Raw genomic sequence first — 15,739 nt, 5'->3', positions numbered from 1 at the left:
TGTGTATAGTGCAGTATTAATGAATTCCTTACAAATAACATTATTGTGAAAGTATGTGCTCCTTTCCAGAGCACTGCTCCTCTGATGCACACAGTGGCCAAGATTTCCTGTAGTAATGACTAGACATTAGCATAAATTTGATGCATCTAGATGGAGCAGAACGTTTTCTGACTTGTTAGATGTGTCGGCAGGGTTTAAATCCAGCAAAATGCACCAAAAATGTTTCAAAATTCTGCCTCAAAGGAAGCAAACCTAAAGATGGTATAAACTGAGAATAGACCGTGTAAACCTACCTGTAGTGATAATCTGTAGTCTGGAAATGCGGCAGATTTAAGTTTTCTAACGATTAGTAAATATGGGCCAGTGTTCCTGGGTAGCACAGGGGGTCAGGCTCACAATGAATGTCTAATATAACCTTGGTCTGTCTCCAATAGAACTGTATTGATAGTTTAGCAACCGGTTCATACAGGAAACGCTTTGTGCATCATAGGAGCAGAGGGGACATCCATGCTCTGGAGGGGAGCAAATAACTTCTCAATAAAGTGGTCATTAAATTTTTCATAAACATTTCCATACACATAGACTTGTTTTCAGAGAACAAAATATTTTACTTGGAATTCTTTAAAGTATGGGATCTCAATAACCAGATACAACCAAAGTAGGAAATGTCTACTTTAGGAAGCAGTTCTGCAGTGATAGACCAATGCCAAATTATACAATGGATTTTGTTGCACCCAGGTGTCTTATTTATACATTTACAAAGGTTAGAATTTTAATTATTTCTTAAACTCTCCAGAAAAAAAAAATTGCACTACTTGATCTCTGATGCACACAGTGATGAGCATTGTGAAATTGTCCTGCCGTTTGTAAAGCAAACAATCTATTCTAGTGAAATTAAAGCCCTACTAGACCTACATTGAGTCTGATGTCCTGTTCATAAGGAACAGATATGAGGTCAGTGCTTCAGAGGGGAGAATATAACTTCACAATAATCAGTCATTGAGTTATCTATGTAAGGATATTATACTGCACACCCTCATTTTCAAACTAGGGAGAAGAGGGACTCAACTGTACAACAGACAATTTTTTTATTTTTTTGGTACCGTTTTTGTAAATCTACCCCATATGTATGGCACAGCGCCTGGTAAACAGTGAAAAGGCTGCAGTGCTCACTCGGGTGCCATGGACTCTTTAAACAGCTTATCGGTGGGGTTTGAGAATCAATGTTCTCATATTGATGACCCATCCTTAGTATAAGTCCTGGAAATCCCCCCCTTAATCTGACGTTCTGAGCAATAGAGGAATTCATAACTGTTACTTATTATGGCCTGTAGTTCTGAATCCACAAGGAGGGTGATGTGATTGTGTTAAGGGCTCATGTTCTCCCTCCCAACCTCCAATAAAAAAAATTTTGTACGGACTTCAAGAATTTCCATTATTCACCACCGATTCATTCAATGTTGATGGCTTCTCTAGCATGATACAAAGATTTAAGTAGTACCTTTTATTCAGATATTTTACGGGGGTGGTAATATGTTGGCTATTTTTATTGTGTGTTCTGGAAGTGAATGATCAAAATATTTCCTATGTGCCCTAACACTGAAAACGCCAACTAGATGAGGTGATAGTTTATTATAGCCAGTTAAAAAGTGATCATTGACCGGGCTGATGGGTATCGGACACATAAGGAATAAGAATTGAGACACAATTGTTTATATGGTTAAACTAAATAATTGAAAACAAAAAAAATCCCTGAAGCAAAATCCATCACCATTTTTTTTCCTTAGACATTTGAATTGTAAAAGTTAATTATTAGGTAGAACTCGGTGACGCACCTCCGTAGGCCAACTCCATTTATGCACAGGAGAACAGTTTACATTAATGTCTTTTCAGGATAGCATCGATGCTTGCCAGTTCTGCTGAAAATAACTACTTGTGCAGACACCTCATAACTTGTGCACTGACTCTCCTGAGACTTACATCAGTTAAGGTTAGGATGCAAACCAAAATATATCCACACTAAACTCTGAATTCTCGATCTACCTGCAGCGTTTCTTGCTTTGTTTGCAGGTCACTTGATAACCGTAGGAAACAAAATTTTGTAGGCCATGTCCAGTGGTTTGCCAGGTCTTTGTAGGCCGAAAATGTATTTGCTCTCTGTTTCAAATTAGCCTGCAAATGGAATCCTGTGTCCATGCTCGGATCCTCCTTGGTCATAAGTTCAGTCCCCAATTCTTCTACATGGCTAACTATTGGAAAAATTGTGAGAAGGAGCCCAAAGGGTTTTTGACACTTGAGTTGAAGAATTGTGAAAGTTGTTGAAAACTTATACCAGCTGACCTTCATGTTTGAAAGATATATTAGGCAGCCAGATCTTGGACCCCCACCCCCAGAAGTGCCTTTCAACGTGAAAGATGTTAATCGGCACTCATTTGCTCTGGCCAATGCAAACTGTATGGAAGTGGAATAATCATAGGCTGCATGGATTAGCAGCACTGTCCGAACACACAGGATGATGTATTCGTACTCTTATTATAAAAGGGGTGTGACCTAAATAATTCTATTCAGTTCTGAAAAGCTGGCAAATGTTACATTTTTGTAGCATATCTTATTTAAGAAATATGGTTTCTTCTCAACTCAATGAGCTGAAGTACGTTGTACATATTAGTCTTTGGAGAGGGGAGTGGGGAGGAGGGGGCTGCTGGAATAGACGCACTGCAGGATCTTCAAGATAAGACTCCACCCCTGCACAGAATGAGGCAATAAGTCAACTAACAAGCTCCTACTCTCGCTCCCCTCTCTATAGAGTTGTGTATGGGCTAGATACAGAGGCTGACTATATGTAAATAAACAGTCTGAGTGAAGATGAGGAGGAGAGCAGCTTATAATAAGTCTAGATTCACATCTGCATTGGAGTCTCCGTAGGAGACGCCTTAAAATAAGTGGAGAGAAGTCCGACATGAAGGAATTTTCTTTCAACCAGTTTAAGTCTAAAACTGATAGAAACTGGGCAGAAATCCCATAATGGGGTCCACCAGTAACTGCTTTTTAAGTGGACTGGATCTCCATCCTTCGGGTCCCTATGTGAAGGAGAGCCAAATACTAGTGTGAACCTAGCCTAAGTGCTGAAGGAAATAGATTTCCTTAAAAGATATATTACAAAGATTCTTAGATTGAGCCGTATTTATTTATTTATTTATTTATTTATCCTACATATTGTTAATATTCTAAATGAGAACTACTTAAAAAAATTAAAAATAAAGTGGAATTCTTTATTAGATGAGGTTTTTTCCTCACTGTAATAGGTTGTAACTAGTCCAATTTCACTGTATTATTCACACAATGGTTTCTAGATCCAAATTTTATTTTTCCAAGGCGCTGTATTTCACAAGTGGAGTAACAGACTTCACGCTACCTAAATGGACGTTGTCGTCCTCTTCTTGGCTTGCAGTTTGACAAGCTATTTGTGCTACTTCTAAAGTATCAGATGTGTCCCCTGTAACATTTAATTGGCAGTCTGTTCTTTTTTGACGTGAGAATTTTGCAGGGAATATACTGTATATATGATACGTCCACTGTAAGGAATGGGGGTTGTGCACTAGGACTAAATTATGCTAAATGGAGTGAGCCCATAATGTGCAAATGTGGTGTACAAGCAATAAATTGTCTATGGAAAAGTTGGGCTAAGAACTCAGTTTTTGATTTGCATTAAGATCTATTTGGATCCATTGGACTGGTTTCTCACAAGAGTCATGACTAAGTTAAAAATGGAAGCCACGACATTAGTATAAACAGTCAAGCCCAACTGAGACCTGTTTGAATTAGAAACATGGGGTCAGGAGTTACATGCACAATAGAGTCTGTTTTTGGGTGTCCAAGAATATTTGGTGTGCATATGGCACACGCTGTTTCTCTTCCTTTTACACACATTGGATATTACGGGGCTACAATGTGCTCCAAACTCTTCACGTTCAGTTCTTCTTGGAAGATTTACATTTTACTTATTTTACTTTATGGTTGCTGTAAAAAATAGATGACTCCAGACACAAGTCAGGTTCCCCACAGTGATCTTCTTGGACTTTTACGGTTATTTATGTAAGGCTATGGTGGCGCGAGCCCAGGGAAGTGCAGATTTCACTGATCCTGATTCTGTTAATAATTGTCGGCAGCTGGATATTATACATTTTGGAAGTTCCCTATATTTCCAAAACCAATAGTTGGGTTAGTGGAAATTGGATCCTCTTGTGGTTTTGGAAAGGAACCATTGTTTGAGACAGTTTTTGTTTCTTAAACCTTGTGTTTGACAGGATACCTTCCAGAAAGTGATCTGTTTGCTTTGTGTTCTGAATACAAGAGTTCTTGGACATAATTCATACTAACAATATTTCATTATCTGAATGTAAGGGTTATGTTTTAGTAAGTCGCTTAAGGTGGTTTGCCAAAGGCAAAAACTTTTCACCTATACGCAGGATTGGTGGTACGTTTCAGGTTAGTGGGATTCTGAGTATTAGAACCCCCACTGAATGGAAGCAGCGCCCCCGTTTGATCGCAACTCTGTTGAAACTGTAGACACTGGCCTAGTGATGTTAAAAGCGCCCAGACCCAAACCAATCGGGCACTTGTCAGGAAAGGTAAAAGTTGCTCTCTTAAATAACTTCATTTACTGATTTTTGAAAAGTATATAAAAATTTATAAGTTTTAACACTTTTTTTTTCTTTCCCTTGATTTTGTATTGAGAGCTGTTTCTGTTGTATGAAAGAAGACACGGTTTTCAACTAGTAATATTGCTTAAAGTAATATAACTCTGGAGATAGAAGTGTATGAAGTGACCCTCCCCTCAATTATATGTCACACAGCCCCGTATACTCCCGTATACATTAACATTCAGTGAGAGACAGGAACAGCTTTGAATACAGCAAAGGAAAGGGGTAAAGAGATACAGGATTTCACACAGAGGATCCAAAGTTTACACAATTTATTAATAATGACAATACTGCCGAAAATCAAAAGTTGTCCAAAAGTTTAGTTACACTTTAAGGGGGTAGACTTGATAAATCTGTCTAGATTTACAAATGGCCCCTATAAGAAATATTGGAAAATGCTGTCTGATAAAATTCCCTCAAAAGACAAGGGGGCACAGGAAAAAAAAAAAAATCTCCAGAGGCGTCAAGGTTGCTTCGGTGTAAGGACTGTGAATCTGTGGAATAGCCTGTACCAAGCGACTAAGATTGCTTCTTAAAGGGATTCTACCACTAAACCCACTTTTTTTTTTTTTTTTTTTTTTTCTTAACCACATTGGAATAGCCTTAAGAAAGGCTATTCGTCTCTTAGCTTTAGACGTGGTCTCTGCCATGGCGTTCCTTATAAATAACATTTTTTTTTTACCGGTATGCTAATGAGCTCTCCGCAGCATTGAGGTCGGGCCCCAGCGCTCAAATGGCGATGGGGACATCCCCACTGCTGCCCAAGAGCTCTGTTCCAGCGACTCCTCCATCTTCAGCAGCAACCCCGCCTCTTCTGTCTTCCGATGCGGTCCAACTTCCAATGCCCGCGCAACAGGCTCCTGTATTGAACTACAAGAGCAAGAGTGGCCTCCCAAAAGTGGCTACTCTTGTTCTTGTAGTTCAATACAGGAGCGTACTTCTGGCGGCCATTTTTGGGAGGCCGCTGTACGCTCCTGTATTGAACTGCGCAGGCGTCGGTAGTTAAACCACGTCGGAAGACAGAAGAGGCGGGATTGCAACTGTAGATGGAGGCGGCGCTGGAACAGAGCTCTTGGACAGCAGTGGGGACAACCCATCGCCGTTTGAGAGCTGGGGCCCGGCCTCATTGCTGCGGAGAGCTCATTAGCATACCGGTAAAAAAAAAACGGTATTTCTAAGGAACGCCATGGCGGAAACCACGTCTAAAGGTAAGAGACTAATACCTTTTCTTAAGGCTATTCCGACGTGGTAATTAGAATAAATGTGGGTTTAGTGGTAGAATCCCTTTTAAGGGTCTTCATCGATCATATTTTGTATCACTGGTAAGATCAGTAAATGCCATTCATAGGAACATTGGGCACTGATACTTCTTAGTCTAGGTTCACACTAGCGCTTGGTCTCCCTTCGGATTTCTGTCCCCCATTGGGCTTGAAAAATGTGGAGAGAACTCCTGAAAGTAGGACCTTTTTCTGTCTGAATTTTTTGGGTGGAAACCCTGTGACCCCCATAATAGTCTATGGGACTCGACTAGAGATGAGCGAACAGTGTTCTATCGAACACATGTTCGATCGGATATCAGGGTGTTCGCCATGTTCGAATCGAATCGAACACCACGTGGTAAAGTGCGCCAAAATTCGATTCCCCTCCCACCTTCCCTGGCGCCTTTTTTGCACCAATAACAGCGCAGGGGAGGTGGGACAGGAACTACGACACCGGGGGCATTGAAAAAAATTGGAAAAAGTCATTGGCTGCCGAAATCAGGTGACCTCCATTTTAGACGAATAGTGGATTTCAAATCCGGGTCATATGAGAATGTGAACTTTGTGACTATGAGACAGGGATAGCTGTACAGGCAGGGATAGCTAGGGATAACCTTTATTTAGGGGGGAATGTTATTAAAAATAACTTTTTGGGGCTCTATCGGGTGTGTAATTGTGATTTTTGTGAGATAAACTTTTTCCCATAGGGATGCATTGGCCAGCGCTGATTGGCCGAATTCCGTACTCTGGCCAATCAGTGCTGGCCAATGCATTCTATTAGCTTGATGAAGCAGAGTGTGCACAAGGGTTCAAGCGCACCCTCGGCTCTGATGTAGCAGAGCCGAGGGTGCACAAGGGTTCAAGTGCACCCTCGGCTCTCCTACATCAGAGCCGAGGGTGCGCTTGAACCCTTGTGCAGCCTCGGCTCTGCTACATCAGAGCCGAGGGTGCGCTTGAACCCTTGTGCACACTCTGCTTCATCAAGCTAATAGAATGCATTGGCCAGCGCTGATTGGCCAGAGTACGGAACTCGACCAATCAGCGCTGGCTCTGCTGGAGGAGGCGGAGTCTAAGATCGCTCCACACCAGTCTCCATTCAGGTCCGACCTTAGACTCCGCCTCCTCCAGCAGAGCCAGCGCTGATTGGCCGAATTCCGTACTCTGGCCAATCAGCACTGGCTAATGCATTGTATTGGCGTGATGAAGCAGTGCTGAATGTGTGTGCTTAGCACACACATTCAGCTCTACTTCATCGGGCTAATAGAATGCATTGGCCAATCAGCGCTGGCCAATGCATTCTATTAGCGTGAACTGAGTTTGCACAGGGGTTCTAGTGCACCCTCGGCTCTGCTACATCAGATTGCTACATCTGATGTAGCAGTGCCGAGTGTGCATCAGATGTGTAGTTGAGCAAAACTGACTCAGCACTGCTAAGTCTGCATTTGCATAGGAATGCATTGGCCAGCCTTCGGCCAATCAGCGCTGGCTCTGCCGGAGGAGGCGGAGTCTAAGGTCGGACCTGAATGGAGACTGGTGTGGAGCGATCTTAGACTCCGCCTCCTCCAGCAGAGCCAGCGCTGATTGGTTGAGTTCCGTACTCTGGCCAATCAGCACTGGCCAATGCATTTCTATGGGGAAAAGTTAGCTTGCGAAAATCGCAAACTGACAGGGATTTCCATGAAATAAAGTGACTTTTATGCCCCCAGACATGCTTCCCCTGCTGTCCCAGTGTCATTCCAGGGTGTTGGTATCATTTCCTGGGGTGTCATAGTGGACTTGGTGACCCTCCAGACACGAATTTGGGTTTCCCCCTTAACGAGTTTATGTTCCCCATAGACTATAATGGGGTTCGAAACCCATTCGAACACTCGAACAGTGAGCGGCTGTTCGAATCGAATTTTGAACCTCGAACATTTTAGTGTTCGCTCATCTCTAGACTCGACTGTAACCACTTACCAAGCAGGTTTGGTTTCTGTTTTTCGGAGTACCAAGCGAACCCGAAGAATGGAAAATCAAATGCTGGTGTGACCCTAGCATCAGTTGTGCAGCATTGCTGAGAAGTAAAGTGAGTGTCAGATCCTCGTATAATTTGTCAGAAGACAGTCCATTGGTGGTTTAGAAAGTTATGTGATATATAATGCCATAGCTCAATTATCTGTATCATCTTCCTTTATATGAGTGGTAGGATCTTGCCAATATGTGAAAAAAGATGGTGGTGTTTGGATGAAACCCATTTACCCCAAGTTAAGAGTGGGATTAGTCCAAATGTGAATAATTCCACTTGTTTGTTTTCTGTCACTTAGAATACAGTTTTCTACATGTTATAACTTTTTTATTTTACTGTTTTTGATTGCCATGTAATATTTTTGGCCTTATTCAGCGGTACAATCTTCTATTCTATTGCGTGCGGTTCTGTTTGTGTGATAATATTGATAATCGCTCTTGTATAGTGTCCTTCAGACCAAGAATGATAGCTTGGTTAGAGTCTAGATCTTTCCTGCCTCACTTTATATGTCTGTCGTGTTTATTTTCCTTCACATTTGGCAGCGTTCTGGTCTGAATCTGGCAGCTCGCTTACTGAAAAGAAATACAGCTATTTTTGGTTACAGCTCCAGAAATGCTTGCCACGTTTCAGAGCAATTTTATTTTCTAACCCCCAAAAGGTATTGTAGTGGAATGTTCATTTACTTGTCCGCTCTTGATAAATGAAAGCTCCAGAAGTTTGACAAGGGAATAGGTAGAGAAATGCCAGTCTAATATACTGCAAAAGGAGCGCGCCCGAGGTCCATGTAACTTCCAACAGAGTAACGTACTCAATAATGTTGCTTTATTTTCAGACTTCTAAAAGATTTTCTAGTTTATTATATTCTTTTATTGGTCACTTAGAGAAGACAATCAATCGTGGAGTCTTTGGCCCGGTTCACATCTACATTTTGGATTCTGCTTGGGGACCCCTGAACGGAAACCTATATGCATAGTAAGCAGTTACCTGGGAAAACGTGGACCCCATAGACTATAATGGGGTCCGTGTGGTTTCTGTATGAATCATGCAGAGAGAAAGTGCTGCTTGCTGTACTTCTCCCTTTGCATGACTTGTGCGGAAACAACACGGACACCATTAAAGTCTATGGGGTCCACGTTTTTTCCCCAGGTAACAGCTTTTCTATGTGTATAGGTTTCCATTCAGAGGGTAAGTGGCAACGCCTTCATTTGTCTAAAGACCTCATTTTCCTATTGACTAAAAACAACGTATTGGCAAAAGAGATACCAATTTTCAAAAAGAACACCATTTCATCCAGGCGACCCTAACCCTGTCTACCTGTGAGGCTGTGGTTTGGAGACTCTTCCATTAAGCCCATAAGAGACGAGTTTTGGATCGATAAATTACAAGTTTCATTGAAACTTTTCCAAAACCCTTATCAGTCGTCTTCCTCAAATTGAACCGTTGCAATAGGGCAGGTTCCCCTTTAAGCAGCTCTCTCTTATGTAAACACTAAACCAGTAAAGTGGTTGTGTATGACTGACAACTAGACGGTTGTTTCCAGCAAACTATACAGCCGTATACCCTTACATAGCAATTTGTCTGGACCTCAGGAGCATAGTCACAGACACTAGTGTATTTGTTTACATGGAGCATCCAAGGAAAAGGAATGTTTATATGAAGCGTCCAAGACGGAGGAGAGCCCTATCTGTATACTCTAATCCCAGGACACAGCAACGCTCATGTAACAGCTGTATCTTATGGCCATTGACTGGCTGATTCATTCCTATGTGTCTTACCTTAATGGACACCATGCCATGTGAAGAGCTTCTATCCTCACCTACTTACTCTATCCTCTTCCTCTATCCCTCTGTACCAGGTGATTACTATAATGGTAATATTTTTGTTTTTGTGGATTTTTTTTTGATTTGTAAGCAAATCCCTCTTCACATGTAAAGCACCATGGAGTCAGCCATACTAAAAATAAAATGCGTATCTTACAAATATTGTTCATGACCCAAATGTTTCCATAGAGTATCCACCCCCTGTAAAAATACCCTAGTGGAGCACTTGTTATGATTCATATCTATACAGATGTCCGCCCTTCATACTCGGAATAAGCTTTCTAATAATTAAACACTACATCATGGAAGACATCTATCATTGTCTGTCTGCTGCCTCCTTTATCCGTGGGCTCTATAGGGGGTCTTCATGGTTGGCTGCATCTGAAGGAATCTTCACTGGGCTAGAAACCTGAAACTATCTGAAGTATGTAAAGTTTGATATATTGAAGATAATTATGTGTCAATAGAATCCAACCCTAACTTCTCTTAGGATTTTGCATAATGCTTTTTGCAACTAATTTAATTACCATATTTTGTCACCATTGGTTGGTAAGGCAAGTGTGATTCATGGCAATGTCTTCCGTGTTTTAAGAAGTACCAGTAGAAGGAACTTGGAACAAAAAGATGCTTTACTCCGTGGCTTTCTGCGTGGCACCTTGCAAATGGGTACATAATGGTAATAATGGATAAGTTGGGTTATTTTATTAATCCCAAACATCTTGTAGCAGTGCTGAGTGTAGGTTGAAACCCGGCTCCGATGTAGCAGTCCTGGCCGTGTGCTCAGCTCGCCTGCATCTTTGGAGTAGTCGAGCTGAGCGGACGGCCAGCTCTGCTACATCTCGGCATAGGAATGCATTGACCAGCGTTGATTAGCCGAATGTCATACAGAGTACAGCATTCGGCCAATCAACGCTGGTTCTGCCGGAGGAGGCGGAGTCCAAGATCGGTCCACAGCAGTCTCCATTCTGATCAGATATTAGACTCCGCCTCCTCACAGACGAGACTCCGGCAGAACCAGCGTTGATTGGCCGCATGTCGCAAGCTAACAGGGATCCCGACGTAAAACAGTGACTTGGGCATGTTAGATGCCCCCAGACATGCTTCCCCTGCTGTCCCAGTTGTATTCCAGGGTGTTGGCATCATTTCCTGGGGTGTGATAGTGGACTTGGTGACCCTCCTGAGTGGAATGGTGGGATCCCTTGAAACAAAGCATTTTTCCCCATAGACTATAATGGGGTTCGATATTCGTTCGAATAGTTGAATATTGAGCGGCTATTGGAAACGAATATTGAATATTTTACTGTTCGCTCATCTCTAGTAAGGTCCAGTATTACAAGACTCCGTAAATCAGGAGAATCCTAGAGCCGCAAGCTTTGTACAGCTGTGAAACCCCCAGAGCAGTGGCATCATCCTAGCGTATCAGCCGCCTCCATTCTCTGCATTCCTGGTGCATGTGCTTGTGTATCCCCGGTAACCTCCCCGGCCATGAACAGAACCTAACATGCTAGCGCTGGAGGAATTTGGGATGTCAGGTTTATTGAGGCCCGGGTCCTTTTGTCTGCTTTCTCCTATAACGCTGCTTGTCTTTGGTTCCCAAGGTATAAATTGTAGGTCTGACTTTGTTACTACACAGCCAGGGCTTTAACATTTCTGGCATTTCACTTTTTTTTTTATGGCGATCTCCATGACAACAGAACAAGCGGTATAGATATTCCGTGTCAGAGGATTAACTATGAAGTAAAAATTCCTTTGCAGCTTGGCTGGTGCGTCTGCTCGGCCTCCTTTACAAACTGAGCAATGGATTACTTTAACAAATCGTGTTCAAGCTACTGAACATTGTTTTAATTAGAAGCGGCTAATGCATATTATAGCATGTCGGCCCATATGGCTGCCCGGCCCGGAGTGCCGCCCCCAGAGGGGATAAACAGACGGGTAATTACTAAGGTCCCACTAGTTCCTTATAAGCTATGGGGATGGGATTAGAATTTTTCTTCCAGGATACATATATATTTTTAATTTACAATTTATTTTTTTTTTTTTTTTTTTTTTTTTGGGGGGGGGGGTCTATGACCAGCTGCAATAGTAATGTATAGAATCTCCCATAAAATGAAGAAAAAAAGCTATTTTTAAAGGTATTTTTTTAAAAAAATTATATAAATAAAAGCTGTAAATCCCTCCTTTCCTTGGAATACATACAAAAGTAGAAAATAACTGTGAAACACATACATATTAGATATCCCTGTGTCTGAAAGTGCCCGGTCTACTGAATATAGGGGATCTGCAGTGCTCCTGTTCCATCGGGAAGGGGTTAATAGGAGCACTGCAGATACCCTATATACAGCCAGGCTGAATGCCAAGTGGGGGAAAAAAACCCAGTCCTCAAGCTCAGGGAAGGGGCAGACAGACAACCCAAACACCGCCTCCCCTTCCCCAGCAACTACTGCAACCAGAAACTCCAACTATTTTAATCCAGTAGCTGCTGCATTACCCCCCCCCCCCCCCCCCCCCCCCCCCCGGTTTATACTTGAGTCAATAAGTTTTCCCAGTTTTTTTGTGGTAAAATTAGGGTCTTTGGCTTAGATTCGGGTTGGCTTATTCTCGAGTATATACGGTAATTCCCTTTCCATTGCTGCTCTTCTGTAATCTTTCAATTGCAGCAAAGTGACATTATAAATGTTTGTTAATGGCGTCTTCCGGGAGTCACTGACATCTCTCTGGTGACCTAGTGCGTTTGGGGGTCTGTGAGGGAGAGGTCATTCAAGCCCAGGAGGCTGAAGACTCGGATGAAGCTTCTCCCTGCCCAACATGATGACCCGGGCTCCCTTTAAGTTATGATATTGCTGCAATGTCCATGGAGTCTGATTTATTTCTCTTCACAACTGCAGGCCATAAGCATACATACAGCCAGGGCTGTGAGGCCAATCCTCTGACTCCTGTGTTCTTCCACACTCCAACTCTGACTCCTTCAGAAATGGCATGGTCGTTCTCCGTGCTCCTGCCAGAACATCAAGACTGTTTTACAATATGCCAGTACTGATGATCCCACCCCCATGTGTTTAAATAGCAGAATAGACTCAGATTTACGGTTTATATAAATTTGGGGCTTTGCAATATTGGGAGTTGTTAGGTCAGATGTTTTGCACAGTGTGGTGCCATAAGTTAGGGCTTCCTCCTGAATGTAGCATGCAGTATACACTATATGGGGTGTGTAATATCGCTGTCATGTGTGCTACAGCTGTATATTCTGTAATATTACGCTGACTGATGCTTTTGGCGTCCATGGCTAGTTATTTTCGGTAAGTCGTGTAGATGACATTATCCTGTATTTCCCAATAAATGCCTTTAGCCGACTGTTTTAACAGTTTTTAAAGCTGCACAATCAGAGCCTGCAATGTAATAAATGGTTAGTGCCCCCTAGTGTCTGAAGCTTGTATTACATGAGTCATCATTTAGCTGGATGTAAATATTTATGTAGAGAGGAGATTTGGGTTCTCGTACCATTTTGTCTCTTATGAATTCCTCCACTTAAGAACATCAGGAATCTTTGCTTTCCTTACAGTTGCATAGACCAGACTGGCTGCATCCAGATTTGGTTGGACATCTCCAGTTACAATCTTAGGAGGGTTATTATTTGGAGCTCTGGATGGCACATGTTTCTAAACTGGTTGTATGGTCGTGATAAATGCCCCAAATACCGCAGCTGGTTATGGACGACTGTTAATAGTTTTACTTCTGAAGTCAAGATGAAGTTCAGAACAGATGACGGAGACGGCTGAGGGCTGGATTTGGTCATTTACTATCCACACTTAGGCTGCGTTCACATCTGTGTTGGAGACTCCATAGCAGTGGCAGCTGAAAATCACTGGATGAAAAAGTGCTGCCTGTCTGCTTTTTAGTAATTGGAGTGTCTGACAGAATAATGGACACCCAGGCGCAGATGTGAACCTAGCCTTAGTCTTGTGTATGTTACTGCCATAGTCGCCCCATTTACTCTCTTTTGGACTAGTGCACAACAAAGAAAAACTTGCAATGATGTTAACAACTTTGGGCACGCTGCACGTCCCACTGCGTATGTGGGAATATGGGCCAGAAAATTCTGTACATACACTGGACTGATTTCCTGGCCTGCACCCAGTCAGAAAACGCAAAGCAGCCCAGCTGTCTAAGCTTCTAGATGAAGGGACATATCCACTAGGGAGAAATAGATCCCAGCGGTACCCCCACTTGTAACGCAGTAGAGAATCTCCATTAGTTCTGATAGGAGTGCTCTCTTTGCATTTCTAAAGTAAGCCTGGCGTCCATGGTCATGCATGGCGTCCACCTGGGTAGAAGGGAATTGCATGCAGTGCAGCATGTCATATAGACCAGTGGTTCCTAGCTGTGGGGTGTAACCCATGGAGTACATGCAGCACAGGTTAAGAACCATTGCTTTATAGTATATGTAATGTTTAGTGATGGGATCCTAGCATCATAGATCAATATGTTGCTTAGAGCTCAGGGTCTCCTGACTGGGTTTGGGCTGGCTGCGTATAACTGGTTTGGTGCATTTTAAAACAAAAGTGACAAGTCTTCTAATTTGGAAGCTGCTATTACCCAAATACACTACTAGTAATACCTGTGTACTGTTTGGTAGGTCTTTAGCAGCATGAAAGCCTACAGAATATACATCGGAAGAAAGCAGCACAGGACCTGCATTGCAGAAGCTGCCCCTATTGAAAACCATTCAGTATCCATATTCTTCAAGTTTTATGCCATGTGAACAGTGTCTAAAAGTTTCCTTTCCTTGTATTATTGTTGGCACAGTTCAGATTATTATAGGTACCGCAGTGGTGGCCAGAAGTACTTGTTCGCCAAGATGAATACAAACTTAAAGGGAAATTGGTTGTTCAATCAGAAAAGACGGCATGTTAATTTTACCTGCAAAAACTCTGCGTTTTTCCAATAGACTTGTATGGGCAAATAGAGGCAGAGTTGTAAAACACAGTGAAAGTTTCTGGCATTTAGGACTGTTCTCCATTGCATTTTTCTGCTGATATTTTTTTCTTTTTTTTTGTGGTTTTAGCCTAAACTGGTGGTTTTGTAATACAGAGAATAGAGGATAACTATCTGATCGGTGCGGGTCCAACCACAGGGATCAGGTTCACCTCCTCCCTGTATAAATGGAGCAGCAGGTTGCACTTGCACACCGCCGGTCCATTCATCACTATAGGACTGCTGTAGAGAAGCCAAGTTCAGAGGTTAGGGGGTAGCTTTCTGATCAGTGGGGGTTCCTTTGCTGAGAGCCCCAAAAATCTCAAGAATTGGTGGGTTTTTGCATCACCAACTTCAATGGAGTGGCTGATGTGACTACAAAAACTTATCAATTCATTTAAAGGAGGATGGACAAGTTACACTTTGCTACAGACATCTAGACTCCCATCAGTCTTATAGGTTTGAGTTGAGTGGCCGCGCATGTGCCGTGATCCCTGGGACCTCCACTCCTGTGAAAAGGGTATAATGTATAGTTGCTGGGATACCCCTTTAACATTGGTGGGAGAGTGTTGTGGGCATGCTCTGTGCGGTCACTCTGGTCCTGTTTTGTCTGCTTTCAGCTTTGAGTGGTTGTAGTGTTCCAAAAAGACCAAAGATAACCAATGTTTGTATTGTTCCCTTAGAGAAACATTCTGATGGAACTTTTTTTTTTTTAATGGAATGTTGAATTTGGGGTTTTCTTTGTCGTTTACGCAATTTTTTTGTTCTTGCTGTAAATGAGCTTGTTTTTCTTGTGAAATTATAGTGTACATTGTGGTCTTATCACATCTGCTCAGAACAACACATCTGAAAAAAAAAAAGTAAATAAATGTTTGGAATGAGACAATCGCACCCACGCACATAACTTGTGGGGCTTAATGAAAAGCAGATGTATCCCACATTACAATGGCTGCATGCATCCGAGTCCATCTGGCAAATCCA

General features: G+C 42.4%; 1 protein-coding gene across 5 annotated transcripts in view; it reads left to right on the top strand.

Annotated features, from left to right (window-relative positions):
• Window positions 1–15,739, top strand: part of BICC1 (BicC family RNA binding protein 1) — a 143,566-nt gene that overhangs the window by 81,833 nt on the left and 45,994 nt on the right. The gene's annotated exons all lie outside the window — the stretch shown is intronic.

This window comes from Leptodactylus fuscus, chromosome 10, assembly GCF_031893055.1.
Source record: "Leptodactylus fuscus isolate aLepFus1 chromosome 10, aLepFus1.hap2, whole genome shotgun sequence".
NCBI classification, from domain to species: domain Eukaryota; kingdom Metazoa; phylum Chordata; class Amphibia; order Anura; family Leptodactylidae; genus Leptodactylus; species Leptodactylus fuscus.
The sequence above is the reverse complement of the archived record's forward strand: the minus strand, read 5'-3'. Positions and strand labels throughout refer to the sequence as shown.